The 16380-nt window shown below is 51.5% G+C and overlaps 1 long non-coding RNA gene across 1 annotated transcript in view; it reads left to right on the top strand.

The window, feature by feature from the left end:
* Window positions 1–15426, top strand: part of LOC137859809 (uncharacterized) — a 33469-nt gene extending 18043 nt beyond the window's left edge. The window contains exon 2 of the long non-coding RNA XR_011098570.1: window positions 13134–15426. This is a non-coding gene — a long non-coding RNA (uncharacterized lncRNA). The remainder of the gene's footprint in view (window positions 1–13133) is intronic.
* Window positions 15427–16380: the final 954 nt, after the last annotated feature.

The raw sequence follows: 16380 nt of genomic DNA on the forward strand, positions 1-16380 counted from the left end.
CCTGAGGGTTTCTGTAGGGCCTCTCTGAGCTCAGCCCAGCAGGGTCTGTGCTGTGTGGTTTAGCATTATGCTTGCAGCCAGGAGCTGCTCTCCGAAGGCTGGACCCGTCGCTGCGATCCTGCTCACGTTGCCACCGCGGCTTCCAAAGTTACCTTCAGCACCCGCCGAGCAAACTTTCCCTTTGATGGCAATGGCAAGAAAGAGTAAAGATGGCCAAGGAAGGCTGACAACAGCGCGAATTAGCGGTCCGTGCAGCCCGGAGATGTGTGTAGTAACCTCTTTCATGTCGTATTCTCGCCCAGGGATACCTTTGTCTTCTGCAGCACGGAGGGATTTTTAATCTTCTTCACAAAGCCAATCTTTGCAGGAGGGGGAAACAATCAGCTTTTATGGGGCTGTTCGCTCCTTTATTTATTTGCAGATTCTCAGCAACAGTCAAACTTGAGCAAGGGATTAAAAAAAAGAGAGAGAGGCAATCCAGGAAAGGTGAACAGGCGGGATGGGTATTTTTCTTCTTACCGTATCCCACGGAATAAGAAACGGATGTCTTACACGTATATAAATAATAGCCATCCATAACCTACCGGTATTGAGATGGAAATGAGGTAACAGTGGGAATTTTATCTCATTCCGCATGAAAAACGAGTCTCCTGTTGCAGGGAGTTTAAAGGCATGCCTTTGAAGCTGCAGCGTGCGCTTCCCCGGGGCAGGGGGCAGCAGGGGCAGGGGGCACCCAGCTGAGACCCCCCTGGTCCCCCCATGCCTGGGGTCTCCAGCAGGTGCCAGTGAGGGGCTGGGGGTCACGGTCATCCTGGTGATGTTTTTATCACCGTTCCCAAGGTGCAGGAAGGTCCCTCTCCATCTCCTGCCCCCTGCCTTGTCCCCACGAAGCAGCACCCCTGGCCTCCAGGCACCCAAATTCTTCTCCTCTTGAGGCAGGGAGTATCAGGGCGCATTTCGTACCCCTCCAATTTCCCATTAAAAAGTGAGCGTACAGAGGTCTCCCAGAGCATGCAAGAGTTGTTCCTCTCCGTAAATGTTTTCAGTCCTGGCATACCAATCACTCAAGGAGGCTTTGGAGATCCTATTAACAATTCCAGGGAAGATCCTGTTAAAATGGCACTGTCAGGTTGGTTAGGACCAGCCTGTCTTCATCACTCAAGGAGTTACTCTTGATGCTAACCACTTAAATAAAAAAATCTGCACCTCCAATTGATGGCATCTGCTGGCAAAACAGTCGTATCACGCAGTTAAACCCACAGGGTTGAGAATTAGGAAATCGGGGTCACAAAGAAAAATCATGTTACGCTGTTGGAGTTACGCTGTTCATGAACATCTCTGAGATTTTCACTCCTGGAAACTACATATATGTGCCTGTGTGTGTATATATATATATATGTATATGGCATTTCATTTGTTTAAACAGAGAACTAATTAGATCTCGCAGCTCAGGCTGCGACCAATTATCCTACAAACAGCATATGGGCACGGAGGAAAGGAATAGTTCCTGAAACACATGGTCTTGTATCCAAGGGTTTGTCAGCCAGCGAGCAAAAAGGAAGGGCTGTGGAAACAGCTGCCCGATCCTGCACGTGCCCCAGCCATCCTGGCTGAGTTCATCCCATGTGTTCTTAGCCCTAAAACCTGGCCTTGTCTGCAGAGCACGGGCTTGGGAGCGGGTAGATAAATGCTCTAATCTCAGCGCATCGTAAACTTGGAGTGCATAGATCCATCACGCTGCTCCTCGGCTGTAGGAAGGGGAATAACAGCGCTGCTCTCATCCTGCTGCATCTCTCTGCTTCGCCTCCCCAGGCTGCTGACCCTTCTTTGGCGACGTCCTCCTCCGATGCGAGTGGTTTGCTTACCACCGAGGCTCCTGACTTTTTTTTTTTTGTACATATATTTAAGTGCTACTGCACTAAATGGTCATTATAAAGCTATAAATAGCTCCCAACACTCCAATTAGGAAGCTGTACTTAATTGCACGAGCGAGCAGGGGGAAAAGTTGGCTGCTGCTGCTGCAGTTCCTGATGAGGAGACTCTTGAACTTGGCGAAAGGCATCCTGAGGTCGTCTGAGCACCTGGACAGCAGCACGTGAAATGGCTTCTCCCTCGGCCAGGAGCACGAGAGGGGTGGCTGGGGCCACGGTCAGGGGTTTATTTGGCACCCGTGGGTGGGATGCTGGGTGCAAAGAGGAACTGACATGAATTTGGGGCAGCAGAGCATCCCCTGCTTGTCCCCAGAGCCTCGCAGAAGCCACCGATGCTGCCGGTGCCTGCTGCAGGAGGGAAACGAAGTGGGGACCATTTTACCTCGGGGCTTTTTCAAATAGTTTGGGAGGATTTCCGTGGACGTGGAGCCCGGTGTGAATCGCGTGGTGAAGGCCCTTTTCCTGCTTGTTCCTGCAGCGGCCCTGCGGAGAGCAGAGCAGGAAAACTGGAAAAAAGGAGCGCTCGGCGGTGTCCTTTTCACATTGCTCAGACAGCGGCCTTCCTCTGTGCTGCCTTTGGAGCAATTTGCATGCTATTACCCACAGTGCCTCCAGCTTTAATGCTATTACCTCTTGGCAGTCTCTCTAACCTAATGAAGAGCAGCACTGCAGTGTGCCCGGCCTCCTCTTGGCCACCCCCACCCTCCCCAGTTATTTTTGGGGAAAAAAACTGATTTGTCTGCTTTTCTTTTTTTTTTTTTTTTTGGTTGCTGTAGAATGGGGGACGTTCTGGAGGAAGAAAATGGGAGCATGATAAACTTTTTAGGACAGGACTGGCCACGAGGCCAAGTACCACATTGCTCGCCCAGTGCCTACACCATCCCTTCCCTTTATTTTATTGCCCACCCCACAGCCTTTCCCTTTCCCCTTTGCAGCACTTCCACCACCTACTGCTCCTGCCACCTTCCCCGATTCATTTATTGCAAAATATCATTTATTTTCTTCTGCTTCTTGTTGCTTGTACAGGGGAGTAACACTGCAGGCGTCCAGGAGATGGTTTAAGTTGTGGTCCTCTTCTAGGTCCACGCTGCTCTTCAGGCTTCCTTGTTCCTCTTGCACGAGGAAATATTCGCCAAGTGATGTAATGAGATATTCTGAGTTCTCAACGTAATTTCTGGAGCTGCAGACATCGTTGCAGGCTGTGAGAGCGTGCCAGCCCGCTGCCTGCTCCCTGGCAAGGAGCCTGGGGCAGGGATGCTGCAGACCTGGCTTGCTAACGTGGCCTTCAGGAGGCTCCTGCCTCCACCAGGACGGAGGCTTTGGCCCCAGGGGAGGGCACTGCTGTAGGAAAAGGACACCCTCTGGAAGGTCAGGGGGATGTGTGCTTTGGCAGGGAGGCATCGCGGCGCTCTTCCCCGTTCCCTGGCGCAAGCCCAGCTTTTCATTAGCTTCTTAAAGCAAAGGGCTGGGAGGCTGAGCTCTGCCTGTCCACCCAGCGGGGTTAGCTCCCCGCATGTGGCTCTTCTGGAGGGCTGGGAGGTCCCCAAGGTGGGCTCAGGTGGCACCAAGGGCTTTGTGTCGGGGATGGTGCGTGGCTTTCTCCAGCCTGGCCCGTGGGGAAGGGAGAAACGTTCTCCCAGAGGGAGGATGGGTGTGAGAATGGGAAGAATAGGGCTGGCAAAGCATCCGTAACATCTCTTTGGGCTTCTGGTTTTGGCCAAAAAAAGAAAGCTGCTGCTTTCTCCTCTGGCTTGAATGTCCCATGCGCTCCCAGAGGGCACCTGAAAAGTGTGTCGGGGTAGGGTTTTGGTGGCTGTACGCGCACACCCTGTCCTTTATTCTGCATTGTGCAGCTCTCTGAGGAAACAGGATGATATCCAGGGGTAGAGCTCAGCAGGAGGAGCAGGATTTGGCTGTAAAGCTGCCCCAAAGCAGAGCCCCAGCAGCAGGCTGGGTGCGGGCTGAAGCGCTGGAGAAGTAACCAGGCTCTCCTGGAAAGCTGCCCCTCCCTCCTCCTCCTCCCACTCCCCGGCTTATTAATTAACCTCTGTTAATTAAGCCACAGCTCTCGTCGCTAGAAGGTAGGAGCATGTTCAGGAGCTTAGCAGGATTAAATATTATTAGATGTTCTCGGATAATAGCAGTGGCTCTGCGCGCAGAGCTGCGGTTGGTGGCGAGCCCACAGACCGGGGGCTAGAAAGAGTCGGGGAGAAAGTTTTTATTCACCAAGTCGTGCCTGAACTAGAGGATCTGGCTCAGCAGAGAGAAAAAAAAATAATAAAAAAGCTGTTTTTGGTAGCCAAGCTCTCCTTAGCCTCACCTGTGGAGCCAGAGGCTGGGAGCAGCCACTCCAACAAGGGTGGTGAAAGGTGAGATGCTACAAACCAAGCTCGGGCACTTCGTTTGGTGGAGTTTAGCCCCAAGTAGTGAGTTTTGGGCAACATCTTTTTCCGTTTTCAGTACCCTGCAGTGGTCCTTCCCCCCAGCTCCTGCTGGGGGTGGGATGGGGGGACAAGGCCGGGTGATCGTGGAGCAGAGAGAGAGGCAGCCGCGGAGCGTGCCGGATTATAAAGTGAGCAAACATAATATTTACATCCACTGGGCTCCCGTGTTTGACTAGAAGCTAAACAATTTAAGGCAAGATTGATTTGCGCGTCAAAGGGTAAACCGGGTCAGGGTTATGAAAAGAAGCTTTAAATACCATTCACAAAAGCAGCAGAGCAAATCCCCCCGGTGCTCTTTAAGCGCTGGAAATGTCACGCGGAGATGGCTGGGGCCGGGGCGGTGCTGCCGCGCGCAAGCAGCGCTGTGAAGTTGTCTGCTGCTGAGGTCTTCATCTGCCCTGGTCCTTGCAGTCAAGCAGGAGGTGGAATTTGCATCGTGTCAAAAAATCCAGGCCCTTTGCAGGCTGTGGTGATTTATTCATTTATTTATTTTTTTTTTATCTTAGGAATAGGAAGCGGCAAATTCCCCGTAAAACAGTAAAAAAGTCAAGGCAGATTCACAGAGGCAGTTTATTCAGGTAACAACACAGCATCCCAAAAACGTGGTGAAGAGCTTAAACAAAGCGAGCGTGAGAGAAATTCAGATGCTTCCCTGCTTCCCTCCCCCCCTCCGGTCAAACTTTTAATTGCTGGAATTCAAAGCGGCTGCGTTTTCTTGCAGGAAAACTGCTCCCCTGCATTTCTAAAGCAGCTTCCTTTACTCCAGGAGCTTTGGGAGCAGGATGGCACCTTGGTCCCGTGGGGGCGATGCATGAAGCAGAGGATTTTTGGAGGGGCAGAAAGGCTGTGGACACCGTGTGCATGGGGTTGGGTTGATGCCGGAGAGGGGAAGGTGGGCTAATAATCGCTGACTGCAAAAATAAAACAAGAAAGGGCCCTGAGTCATGCGGCGAATGGCCTCAAGCACGTTTAGCCCTTTTTCCCATGAGCAGGCTGTGACTTTTCCCTCCCCAAATGAACCCTGACAAGCTCCTATCCAAACAGTAATAATAGTAGTAATAACAGTAATTATCCCAGCAGCAATATTAATCATAAAAATCTTTTTTTTTTTTTTTAATTTGCCGTTCTCAAGAGCACGAAGCAGCCTTGCAGAGCTCGTCCGGGCACTCGATGCTCACGAGCAGGGTGCACCGGGCTCTTTGGCTGCAGGATTTGGCCACCCTGCTGCTGCTGACCCCCTTTGCACAGCGCTCAGGGACGCTCAGCGGGTTTGCTACATGGGTTGTGGCTCCCGCGTGCGTTATCAGGAGCGAGTTAGTTCCTCCTCGGTGTTCTCAGGTCTGGCTCTGTGCTAGAGTCATCTGTAGCCCCAGGTCCTCTTCTGCCTGGCTTGCTCTTTTCTCTCCCCAAACCTGCTCTGTGCATGGGGTACGAGGCTCATCCAGCAGAAAAGGGCAGCTGGGCGAGCAGCCTCCTGGCTTGACATTCTGCTGCTTCAGAGGGATTTTCCTTGGTTTTCCCTTTTCTTAGGGTATGGTAAAGCAGGAGAGGGAGGCCTAGGGGACAGATGCAGGGAATTGGAGAATTCCTCTTTCGGCTGATGCTTTTTCCCCTCTGATTCAGCGCTGGCAGCCTCTCCGAAAGCATTGTGCTCGGGGGTCTGCAGCCCTGCTGGTGTTCAGCCAGGCGAGCGGATTCGGGTGGCTGCGTCGCAGCGCGCGGCTAGAGGTGATGCTCCTCTGAGGGCAGCACGCAGACGGGTCTCTGGTGACGGAGCTCAAAATGCCAAGGAAATGCCATTGCAGAACCGAGGAGGCTGTGGTGCTGAGTTTGGGGGAGAAAAAATGCGTTCTGGGGTCTTCACAGTCCCCATCCCTGCGCCGCGCCGGCTGCTTGGCGCTGCGGCAATTAATCACTTTGTAAATATCTTCTGGTTTATTACATAAGCAATAAGCACTTTGTCGGAAATTACATAAGTTATAATCCAATTAAACAATAATTACATTGTAATGGCTTTGTAACTATGGCATTAATTAACTTTTATTGCCCTGTAAATTAACCACGGTATCGATACGGCGTGGAGAGCAGGCAGCTGTCTCTGGCGACGGGAGGGGAGCCCCAAAAGCTGGGGGGGGGATCACCAAAGCCTGTGGTCAGCCTGGGCGAGAGGGGGATTTGTTGGAGCTGGGAGCATGCCCACGTGCATCCTCTTCCTCCAGGCTCTTTCCCTGGTGAAGGGAAGGGTCCTGGTGGGCAGGGGTCCCTGGGGACCAGGGTTGAAGCAGTGGGAAGGCTTCAAGTTGGGTGAGCCGCACGCCTACGCCTCGGTGCTCATCCCCACCACGGCTCGCCCGTATATCCCAGGTGCTGGAGGGGCTGGAGCCATGGCCAGGGTCCTCCCAGGTAGCCCGATACCTATCGCCTCTTTGGATGGGAGGATCCGTGCTCGGTGTTGGGAAATCTCCTTCCTACAGGGGGTTTCTTGGCTGATGGCAGCACTTCAAAGCGCCTGCTGTTGACGGCTCTCGCCGCCTTCGCCAGGGGACCAGCAAGCGGGGCTGGGATGGGGCTCGATATGAAATTAAGACACCAGCCTCTGACCAGGAAATCAGCCCTGAGCTGATGCTCCTTGGCACACGGGTAGCGGGGGAAGCATTTGCAGACCGAACCTCCGGATCTCACAAACCAAACCTCCGGGTCTCGCGGGCTTTGCTCTCCGTGCTCCTGAATACACGTGTCCTGAGCAGCTCTGCTGAAAGCCCAGCATTTATTGCCCAGGTTTAGCAGAGCTGTCTTTACACCAGGCATGCTCGGGATCTAGAAAACCAGTGCAGCCACTCATGTTCTCGTATAACCGGTCCAGTGATGCAGATAGGGAAATACAACAAAATAATTATCCTTTGATCTGGCGTAATCTCTAAATCTCCTCCCCGGCTTCTGAACCCTGTTGAACTACCTCTCCGCTCCCTCTTGGTTTTGTAGCTCTCTGGCATGCTCCTGCTTTGCCACGTGGCTGCTCTGAACGCTGCCATCGCCCCGGATGTGCAAGGAGCCATTACTTGGCCATGTGTTGTCCTACTTTTGTTGCTTTATTTATTTATTTTTTGACTTGCACGGACATGTTGATCTTGGAAAGAATGCAGTTTGCACGCGCCTGTTGGAGAAATGGGGCTCAGCATCCCTCTTGGCAGAGCCTTGGGGATGACTGGTGGGTTTCTGTGGGTTGGGTGGCAGCAGATAAAACAATTATGGAGACCTGCCACCTTGTGGGAGCTTGGGGATGTGGCAGGACCCCCGTCCCAAGCCTCTCAATCCATGCACGGCTGGTTTTGGGGGCATCTGCACGCTGGGTTTTGGAGGATGCGCCTGAGGATAGGGATGGGCGCTGCTTCACCTTGGCTTGATGGTGTGTTGACCTTCTGGTCTCCTTTTGAGGCAGGTTTTGGCACCAAGTTAGAAGTTTTTATTCACTGAAAAAAGAGTTAAGACCTCCCCCCCCCACTCCCCCTTCTTGTAAAAAATAGATGGGGAGATAGAAAATAGCTAGAAGAGGCGGTTGGAGGTGAAAGCCGGTGATGGAAGAGCCATCCATCATGTTGGCTTGGGCCTGATGGGAATTTCCACGTTCTCCAGCCTGTGTGCATGTGCTGTGACCGCCCGGCCGTACGTTTCCCTGGGGCCCCCTCCTGGGCCAGCAGCCCCGCTCTTCCGCGGGCTGTCGCTCGGAGGGCGAAGGGCATCACAGAGAAAAAACAAGACCGTGGCAGTGGCAGCTTGCTGTTTCTCTCCCCGAGCTACTGCTTCTGCAAGAGAAGTGGATGTGGTGATGTGCAGCGGTCATTCTCCCCAATTTCCCAAGGGTTCCCCAAATTTTCCCCCTTTTCAGGGCATCCTCATCTGCAGGGGCGGACCTCGCCGTTTCGCTGGGCTGCGTCACTCATGGCTGTGCTTTTAAGAGATGGGGAGGAAGGAGGGGTAATTAATCACCGAAGATACTTTGCTCTTTAACAACTGGAGTTTAAATTATTGATGCCCAAGCTTCGTAATGCACCAGGAAATGCGACAGATGTCGTCAAAAGAGCGGAGCCCGGGTAATGCGAGACCGCGCTCCAGCCCTATTGCGCTCGTGTTGCAGTGGGAAGAGGACAGCTCTTTTGCAGCAAATTAATAATGCGTGCTGATTAGCACAAAACAGATTAGCGAGGTTCCTCTCTATGCGCTTTGTTTCGTCAATAGGAAGTTAATTAACAGTCCTCTGCCTTCTGACACCCAGCTCTAAGACAACATGTCAGCGTCGCGCAGACCTTAATCTTCGATTATGAGTTTGTTCATTTGCTTTAATTTTAGCTACTGTTGCCTACCCCATGCGAGCTGGCTGGGAGGTATGTTTTCATAGCAGACGGGCTCAGTTTGATAATACCCTAACTTTCCTTATTTCGAGGAAATATTGTATTGGTTAGAGCATTGGGGCTCTCTCTTCTGGCACGAAATTATGACCTGGTTTAAGAAAAAAATAGAAAAAGCAACAAAAAGATATTAAAATGGTACGCAGAGTATTTGGCACATGCTGGAGGTGGGAGAGCATGACAAGGATAGAAAATGCATTTTGCCCTATGAATTGGAATTATGGCCCTGGGGCACGGACACCCCTGGACTTGTGTCCCCTCTCCAAAAGATGCACCACTCGGTGCAGGACTCCTGCACATAAAAGGTGCCCCTATATACATTCACTCCAACCTTGAGCTCAGGCCGCTCTTTCTTAAATCACCACGTGGTTAATTTTCCCATTTTTGTCTCTATTTTCCCATGATTAGAGTGCTTACTCCATGAAAGCCTTGCCGCATCCCCACAAAACCTGGCCGCTCAGCGGCGAGCATCGGGGCCCTCAGGTTGGACATGCAGCGGACCTGCCCGAAATGCCCGTGCTGGGAGCCGGGACAACACCCAAATTCCTTGTCAAGTCTTGACGGGAGAGGAGTGAAAGTCCTGCTCGGGGCTCGCCCTCCCCTCGGAGCCCAGCCGTGGCACCCCATGGCCGTCCCGGGAGAAACCACAAGGAAAATAGCCCAAAGACACTGCCCAAATTAAGAACGAGCCCAGAGCTCCCGGCCTTTGATCTTCATCTCCCTTCTCCTGCCCCCGCCCTGCGTAATTAAAGGGAGTAGAGAACGGGTTGCTAATTAACAGGAGGGAGGGTTCCAAAGCACAAATCAGATCTGTTTCCATATAACCTCCGAGTGCCTGCTCTTTGTGCCGAATTCACCCGTTTGGGTAGACGTGCCCAGCCCCATAGATGTCCCCCTCCCACTGGGGCCATTCCTGCCTCTGCCGCCGTAGATCTGAATCCTGACATCTAGCAGGGTCAAAAAATAAATAAAAAGAACCAAACTTAACAATAAAAATAAGCAGTTGGGGTAGCAAAAGGAGAAGAGGAGAATGTGAGGGGGCTGCCAGCGCGCAGAGGAGATGGGGATGAGCAGCTGGGTGCAAAGAGAGGTGGCGCAGGATGGAGGTGGGGCAAAGCCTCACGAAAGCCAAGGAGAAAGGAGGACAAGATGAGCTGTCCTGCTGGCTCTGAGCTCTACCCAAATCACCCCTGGCCCCCGGGGGAGACACCGCTTGCACCTATTCATTTTGAAAAATGGGTCCTGTTCCTCCTGTCGTGCCATTACAAATCGAGGAGCGACGGGAGTCAAGGGGAATGGTGACTTCCATCCAGGAGTGATGGGCAAAGAGCAGCGGCAAGGATGGGGGAACAGCCCACCTACCTGCCTCCTTTGCCGTAATTAACCCCAGTGCTAATGAAGTGCAACCAGACAGCTACCTTCATATGATGGAGAGCTCGCGAGGAGCAGCACTAGCTAATGAGGACATTACAGGCTGATCTCTCCCTTGTCCTCCTCCTATTGTTTTAATATTAGGCTAATTTCAGTGTAATGTAGATTAATTGACACCTTTCTGACTACAAATTCCTTGGACAGACAAAAAGTCTTATTTATTTATTTATTTTATTTGGTTTCCCACCCCAAAAATAGTTTGATTTGGAGGAGAGGCGGGGAAAGGGGGAGCATCTCCTCCAAAAAAAAACAGAAATAAGACCCAGATGGAGACCGAGCAGGAGGAAAAATGCGTTTTGTTGTTCGGTGAGCAGATTTGTCTCATCTGTTCTCTTGCTGGACAAATGCCATTCCCCCCTTGCTCAGCGCAGTGGCGAGGTGGAGTGGAAGAGGGCTAAATATGGCAAATAACAGGAAGAAAAAGCAGGAGGGAGCATTGCTGAGCATCTAGCCTGGCAGACTGATGGAGCCCAAGCCCTGCTCTTTGCGGAAATGCCTTTGCTCATTTTCCTCCTGGGGGGAATTTGGCAATTACTCCATTTCCAGGTGGTGAGCAGCCAAAACAGGCTGGGTTCAGCTGGTGAGGGCCATACCAGCTTATCCAGGACTGATGGATCAAACGTTTTCTGGGCAAGGGTTCCTCTGAAAGCGCTACTTTCCACCCCAAGCACGCCATTTCTAGGTGACATTTTGCTTTAATAAGTAGGTATCTGCAACCTTGGAAGTTCTTCATATTTCTCATTACTAGTACCCTAATCATCTCCCCGAAAAAAAAAAAAAAAAGTGAGATCCTTTTACACCTGACTAATTCTGCTGCTGTTATTCAGTGCTGCTTTCACACCACTTCCCGAGTCTGCCAAGACACCCTTGAACTTGTTTAGAAAAGGTTAGGATGCTAATTAAGAAAAGCTATTTTTTCCCCCCTAACCTGAGGGAGAAATGTAAAAAGGTGCATGAGCCGGGGTTGGATCTATTATTATTCTTGTTTTTTTTTTTTCTTTCTTTCTTTTTTTTTTTTTTTCTGCTCTGCAATGTATGTCCTGCTTTTCCCCAGGGGAGCGTGCTGCTCCTGCAGGTCCTGTGTGCCGGAGTGGATACGGGACAGGAGGTTAATTTGTAGCCCTGCGATGCACGAGCTTTCCCTTTGCACAAATATTGATCTAAGGCTGTTCGAATATCCGTCCTGCCCGTGACAGCAGCAGGGTGATATTGCTGCGGGAGATGTGCAAGGACGTCGGAGGGGAGGAGAACGGGGAAAGGCAGGAGAGGTTGGTAGGAGAGCTGCGGGTGGGGAATCTACGTTCCCTGCCTCTTTTCCTTAAATATCTTCTTAAATATCTTTGTCTTGGCATCTCCTCACCGGGCTGGGCAATATTTCAAAGAAGGGGAAAGCTCCCACCGCCTCTGCTCTGCAGCAAAGCTCTCCAGAATTCCTTCTCTGTGCACAATAATGAAAAACCTTTGTAGATTAGCTGATTAGTCAGCTCCCCTAATTAGCTAATTGCTCTGCTCTGCTTTCACTTGTGCTTTCCTGTCCTTCTCCAAACCTTGGGCTGAAGGAACGATGCCCCTGCCTGCTGTGCCAGGGCTCCAGCGCTGCCTTACACAGCCGTCCCCTCGCCTGTCCCTCCGAGCTGCCAGCATCCATCCCCGTTAGACTCCAGTCCTTCCCTGTGCTTCGTGGGCCGTCTTGCTGTTTCCTGAAATCCCGTGTTTTTTCCCAAAGCTGCAGAAGGGATGTGCTGTCTCTTGGGCAATGGGTGGAGGCGGCTGGCTGCGGGTCTTGGGGCATGGTGATGGTCGTGGCAGAGCAGACCTGATATTTTCCAAATACAAGGTCCTGTCTCTGATAGAGGCAATCCTGTGTGACCAGAAAACTGTGTAAGTAGAGGGCAAACAGTGGTGATATTTCTCCAGAACACTTGTCCAGCCTCACGTGGTTTGCAGACCAGGGGCCTCCTCACCCATAAGCGCTGTGTTTGTACATCAGAGGCTCAGCAGACACTCTTTCAGCAGAAAAAAATCCATTTTTGTCTTTTTAATGAACCTTTATGAGCTCTCAGCAGCCACAGATTGCCTGTTGAAGAGGCTCATGGCTTGGAGACACTCTGGGTAAAGAGCGGGCGAGCTCATTTTGTTTGTTTTGAACCTGCGAGCTTCTTCTGGGGCTCCTAGTCCTTGCTCCAGGAGAGGTGAAAACAGCTTTTCTTGTGCTCCTCAGATCTCTGTTGTATTCCTTTTGAAGGCTGAGGAGCCCTGACCTAGTGTTCCTCGTTCCTTTGATCATGGGATTGCCAGCTTCCGAAGCTCGTATTGTCTGGATCCGTGGTAGTTGCCCTATAGCCTCCAGTCGGGGAGAGGAGGGGCAGAGCTTTGTGGAGAAGTCAAGGCTGGGCTTTCTGCCTTGTTTTTTGCTGTTCCTCCCTTGCAAGTCATTTCCTTGTTCCTCCACGGGAGCGGGAGAAACCTGAGAGAGGAGAGGAGGATGTCGTGGTCGGGGGGACAAAGGAGGAAAGCAGCAGGGGAAGGTGATGGGAAGAGAGGGGCATCAGTGAAAGCCAAATCCAAGGGGTTTGCCAGAAGGAGTGATGTCCAGGAGCTGGTTAAGGAGGGAACTCAAGCCAATAAGTTGACTTTCCCCTTTTGCAGCTGCAGCAGCGTCCTGACGGAGGGCCCAGCAAGAGTCTGGGAGATGGGATCATCTGTGGCCAGGGGCAGGAGCCCCCCTGCCCCCTGCCTTTCCCATTTACTCATAGAAATGAAGTCTGCGGTGCAAGACCCTTAAGCTGGTTGGACACTTGAGGCTCCAAAGTCCTTAAGCACATTAGCAGCTGGAGGTCCATTATTATTCATTGAATCTCTCCGGGGCCGATTGGAATCCTCCTTTTAATTGTCTGCATCCCCCTCTCTCCTTTTATCAGGCGAGAAGGAAAGAAAGAGGGCGAGAGTCGGGTTATCTCATTACCCATCCGGACCCCGGAACGGGACACGCGCCTGAATCTGCTCTTCCCCAGCAGTTCAAGGAGGGAGGGTCGCCCGTTTTCCATATTAATGGTAAAATTACAGCCCTCCCCTCCCCACACACACCTCCTGCATATCTCCCTCAGCACGCTGCGGTTAATAACTCACACTTCATTAGCATGTCTGTGCGGCCTCGCCGTGCTTCCCTTCTGCCGATGAAGAGATACCGGGGAGGCTTAGAGGGCTGGGAATTGGGGCAGGACAAGCCGAAACAGCTGCTGAGATCAATTGGGCCGGATGGGAAGCTAATGAGCTTTCGGCGCGTGGGACTTCTCAGTGCTCCCGTGCATATTTGCTGTGGCAGCCAGCGCAGAGCAAAGGCACTAGGGGCCACAGCTCCTCGAGAGCTGGGAGGGAAACAGAGAAGACCCCACCAGCAGCAGAGATGGTTGTATTATCCCACTGCCCAAGGAGCTGGACCAGGGCAGGAAGCCTTTGGTGGCCATCACAGCCCTCTGCCCGGCTGGAGCAAGGTTCGTGGGGACACCAAAGCCCATCTGAGCATCAGTTGTTGGCACAAGGAGCCGCTCCTCCTTGCACAACCCCAGTGGCCATCATCAGTGCCCTGCATTTGTAGGAGAAGCACCGAACTGGCACATTGTGAAGCTCCAAGCCACCAGCAGGAGCAGCTTTGAAGAAGGGGGTTAAATGAAGCCCACTCTGGGAGGAGCTGGCCGTACAAGTCTTCCTGCCAGCGTAAAGAATTTTACATCGGGAAACTCGTCTCTCGAGCTCGGTTCTCCACACACTGAAACATTAATCAACTTTTGAACCATGTTCCGTATGAAATATTCATCTTTTCTCCTTGTGAAAAACAAACCAGAACCCCCAGCTATCTTCAAAGCTGTCTTGTGGCGCTCCATGCTCTGATCCTTTAGGAATTGCTGTGTCATTTCCACCTAGGTTTATTCTGTGACTGCTGGAGAGAGAGCTAAAAATCACTTCCAGAGTGACTTAGCTGGTGTGTCTGGCTTTGCGAGACAAATGCTTTTTGGCTTAGAATTTGCTGGCCAGGCCCCGGCCGGTTATATTTCCATTAAGGAGAGAAAAAGGGTTTAATGCCATTTTCAAACCTAATTTCATGGGTAGCCAATTCACGCTGTGATCCAGTGGCAGGTGATTTCTTTATTAAAACGTCTGAAAAGAAGGCGGCTTAAATCAGCCATCCTTGAAAGGGGAAGGACCATCCTGCCAGCCTGCCAGCCCTTCAAAGGCCAGAAGTCTTTTCGGGAAGCACGGGAGCCGTGAGCCTCGCAGGGATGATCCTGCCTTTCACGGAGAAGTGCGAACACAGCCCCGGCGTGGATCTTCCTCTGAAACTTACTCAGCTACGTGCCCTTGGATAACAGCCTTTTCCCTAACAAATAACTGCTAAAAAAAAAAAAAAAAAAAAAAAAAAAAGGCATAAGAAAAAGTAATAAAAGGGGAAAAGAAAAAATCCATTATAAAATGTAGCTTCCATTAGCAGACCTTAAGGCACTTTTAGAAACGTTGAGTGAATGGAGTCTTTCCCTTGCCCTATCTGGGGTAAACAAATCCATCCTGTCCTTCAGCTTGATCTTGCAGTAATGTCATAATCCCACCTTTATTACATCACTGTTGTCATGGAAATAACTGTGATTTCATAAAGTCTCCATAATGACTTTACCACAAGATCCATTAGGATGGGAAGATGGATTGTGAAGGCTAGAAAAATGCTTTCTTTAAGCAAATGCATGCTGGATAATTAGCAAATGCAGCAAGGGGAAAGAATGGAAATTTGATGGAGATAAATAAATGGATCCATCCTTAACATGGGCTATTTATGAACGTTTTCCTTGATTCAGTTTCAGATGGCACAAAGGCACTATCGTAATATTCCTGGTCAAGTCTAAAAGTCCCGTACTTCAGGGCATAGCCAACACACGTTGAACAAGAAGCCGGTTCCTGCCCCAGCGAGTTATCCTCAGCCTTTCGAGGTCCCCCAGGTTTTGGAATAACTTTTGAACCACTGGAAGCTTTTAGGCTTCCACTGGTGTCCCAAGAGCCACCCAAAGTGTGGTGGGACCAGGTGCCTGGATGGTCCCAGGAGGCAGATAATGGAAGATGGCAGAGAAATCTCTTGGGCTTGCATCCCATGATCAGGTGTTGGAGGAGGAAGGCTACCTTAGCTCCCTCAGACTGTTCGGAGGAGTGATATTGAACACAATTTCTTGCTGGATATCACGTCTGCGGCTGCCCATTTCTCTGCAAGGAACTGGAGCTGGGGGAGGAGGTGTTGGAGCACCAAAGGTTCTCACTTGAGGTCTGCTGGCCTCATACTGAAGCACAGCTTCCCTGTGCCAGCCATGCCTGGCCTGGGAGCAGCGAGGTAGGAAGGCACTCCTGAGCTAATTGGAGTGGTGGAGGCCTAGCCAGCGGCATTTCACGCATTAGCCAAATTTGAGCTAAAACTAATCTCCCAGTCAAGACAAATCTTTCCTCTGCAATCCTCTTACTGCATTTACATATGAAAATCCATGAACGCTTGCTCAACGGGGCCGTGGTGGGACTTGAGGGGATTGCTCGTGAAGTGGCTGGCGGTGCTGTCTGGAGAGGTGCAAGGCTCTGGCGGCACCCGCGTTCCCCAAAACCCTGTCCCCCAGGAGCTGGGCAGCTGGAGCCCAGCCCGGGTGTTTGTATCAGTCCTACCTGGTGCTCCTGGTAGGTGAGAAATATTGGCAAACGGGAGAAAGGAGCCTGGCAGGACCTGATGCAGGTACACGAGCATCGGTGAACGTTATCTTGTTAATCGGAGAGCCTTACCTAATTGTAATTGTGAGCCTTGTTACTGGCTGCTGTCAAACCTGCGATTTCGTGCTTCGGCTTTGAGGAATAACAACTTTCCGTGATTAATCATCGCTGCTGGTCACGCGCAGTCTCTTAACAATCTCCTGGGATGGCTTGCTGGAGTGGGAGGAGAAGGTTTTTAGCCACTCGTCCTGGCTGGGCTCCAGCTTTGACTGTGATGATGGGCCAGGCAAAATTCATCCCGTGCCTTCAGCCACCCGTAATGATGTTCCTCACTTCATCCTGGCAGCGACGGGGCCGGATAATGTGTGGTCTAAAACATCTGTTGCAGCTCGTAAAAACACCACGTTGCGGGGGGGATTGCTCCTCTGCCGCAGA

This window comes from Anas acuta, chromosome 7, assembly GCF_963932015.1.
Source record: "Anas acuta chromosome 7, bAnaAcu1.1, whole genome shotgun sequence".
Taxonomy (NCBI): Eukaryota; Metazoa; Chordata; class Aves; order Anseriformes; family Anatidae; genus Anas; species Anas acuta.